The following is a 2,786-nucleotide window of genomic DNA, read 5'->3' on the forward strand; positions in this document are numbered from 1 at the left end:
AAAGAAAGAAAACAAAAAACCCTGCCATTCCATATGTAAATAATTTGTGTTGTACACCAAGAAGAACCTGCTTTAAATTCTCATGCCAATTTAAAACCCCCAGACTGTACCAGGCAAGGTCAGTGGCCATGGAAAATACCACCAGGATAGGGCTGTCTAAAGACACACTAGGCAGTGTTTGAACTATTTAAAAAAAAAAAAAAAAGACACTGTGTAGTTTCTTTTTTTCTTTCTTTCTTTTTTTTTTTTTTTTTTTTTTTTTTGGCTTTTTGAGACAGGGTTTCTCTGTGTAGCCTTGGCTGTCCTGTACTCACTTTGTAGACCAGGCTGGCCTCGAACTCGAACTCACAGCAATCTGCCTGCCTCTCCCTCCCGAGTTCTGGAATTAAAGGCGTGCACCACCACGCCCAGCCCACTGTGCAGTTTAAAATCAAATCTTACACAGCCTTACATTTAATTTATTTTTCTTCAAAAGGAGTGAGCTATGTACATGAGAGTTAAATGTTTTATAGACAAGAAAAAAAAAAACCATGCTAGAATCAACTTATTCATTGTCATCTTCATCATTATCTTTGTCGTCCTCCTCTTCCTCCTCCTCATCTTCCTCTTCCTTCTTTTTCTTGTTCTTTTCAACCTTGACCACGCCCTTTTTGTTTTATCAGCCTTTCCTTTAGCTCTGCAGGCAGCAATATTCCTTTCGTACTTCTCCTTCAGCTTGGCAGCCTTCTTGTCATAGGGCTGCTTGTCATCCGCAGCAGTGCTGCTCCACATCTCTCCTAGGTCCTTCGCAATATCACCAATGGATAAACCAGGGTGTTCTCCCTTGACTTTTGACGTGGTACTCAGAACAGAACAAGAAGAAAGCCAGAGGAGGCCTCTTGGGTGCATTAGGATCCTTGAATTCTTTTTGGCCTCCCCTTTGGGGATGGAGGATGTAGACTTTCATTCCTGTTTCATAAAGAGTCTTGTCAGACTTTGCCATGTCTTTAGACCTCCGCTTATCTTTAGCAGACATGGTGTTTCACCTTTCTGGGCACTTCTTGGAGAGCTCTGAGAAGCTGACAGAAACATCTGGGTACTTCTTCTTGCGCTCCTCCCCGCTGGTTTGCACTAACAATGCACATGAAGACATTTTGCCTCTCTGCTTCTTAGGCTCTCCTTTGCCAGTGTTTAGTTGATTTTTGTCCAAGGGGCACAGTGTCATCCAGTGCCTGTCCAGCTCTTCCTTGCCCTGGAACTGTCTCTATGGAGCTCAATGTACTGCAATGGCTGTGAGAGTGGGAGCCAGATGCAGACTCCTCACTCTCTCCGCTCTGTAATGGGAATTCTTGTTTTCAACGGGAAAAGACCAGAAGTCTCTCAGGTTGTTTCCATCTTGTTCATTCACTCACTCACTCACTCATTCACCCAGTTTATAATAGAAATAGATACTGAGACGCTAAGTAAAACCGACAGAAAGAGAACAAAGATAAAACTGCAGCCTTCAAAAGATCTTAAGTCCCGTGGGAGAAAGGCACATGGGACACTGTCATTCCATGTGAGAGAAGTTTCTACAGGGAGTCGTAGCTTAAAGGAAACCATGAAAGGACAGGGAAGGAGTCTGAATGGATACTCACTTGCAGAGTAGGAGATGCTACAACAGGGTCACAAGGAAAAGGGGATTGGCAGGGCACCCCAGGGAGAGGAAACAGCACATGTAAAGGCATTGAGGCACGTGCCCTGTTTGGATAAATGTGAGGAAGATGTTCAGTACTGGCCAGTGGGATGCAGGTGGAAAGAAAAGGAAAGGAAAGGAAAGGAAAGGAAAGGGAAGGGAAGGGAAGGGAAGGGAAGGGAAGGGAAGGAAAGGAAAGGGAAGGGAAGGAAGTGAGGAAGGAGAAGAAGGGAAGGGAAGGAAAGGAAAGGAAAGGAAAGGGAAGGGAAGGAAAGGAGGAAAGGAAAGGGAAGGGAAGGGAAGGGAAGGAAAGGGAAGGGAAGGGAAGGAAAGGAAAAGAAAGGGAAGGGAAGGGAAGGGAAGGAAAGGAAAGGAAGGGGAAGGAAAGGAAAGGAAAGGAAAGGAAAGGAAAGGAAAGGAAAGGAAAGGAAAGGAAAGGAAAGGAAAGGGAGAACTTCCTGGTCCTCTTGCTTTTCCCATGTGACTAGCTGCAGCCAGTGACTTATGAGCCAAAGTAGACTCGTGCCTAGTGGTGGCCCATGGGGTGTGAGTGGAATGTCACTTTCGGGCTGGCAGTGAGAGAGACTCAACGTTCTCTTCTGCCCAGCACATCAGCGGGCAGCGACGGAGGCAGACACTGCTTCATCCATCCACATGCACGAGCGACTGCACTGTCCTAGCAATCCACGGAGGGATGGACTGTGAAATAACAAGCAGCCTCACTTGCTCCAGTCTCTGAGACTGAGACCTGAGGCTTATTTGTCACCACTGCATAACACTGCCTTATCCTAACTTGCCATTTTCCTCTATTGACTCTTCTTCCTTTCATGGGCTCCACCACCCAATTTTCTACCTAAGCAACTTCATGACAGTCTCCATTTCTTGAACAAGCATTCTGTATGCATCAGCAGGAAGCAAAAAACAAAACAAAACAAAACAAAAACTTGGAAAAATAAGCATGACCCCAGAGATGCAGTCTGGTAGATGCTGTGCTGGCCTGGTGGTCCCTGCACAGGAAGTCCCTCCCCCCAACATAGGCTCTGTCTCAGTTCTCCTAACAATCCCTTCACTGGCTTTTTCTTGAAGATTTATAAGCTACTTATCTCTATGGGCCTCCTGCTGTGTTCTAGGT

At 45.7% G+C, this 2,786-nt stretch overlaps 1 pseudogene; it reads right to left on the reverse strand.

Moving 5' to 3' along the window:
- Window positions 1-544: 544 nt before the first annotated feature.
- On the reverse strand, window positions 545-1,204 carry LOC127200411 (high mobility group protein B1-like; annotated as a pseudogene).
- Window positions 1,205-2,786: the final 1,582 nt, after the last annotated feature.

The sequence above is a fragment of the Acomys russatus genome, chromosome 16, assembly GCF_903995435.1.
Source record: "Acomys russatus chromosome 16, mAcoRus1.1, whole genome shotgun sequence".
In the NCBI taxonomy this organism is placed as follows: Eukaryota; Metazoa; Chordata; class Mammalia; order Rodentia; family Muridae; genus Acomys; species Acomys russatus.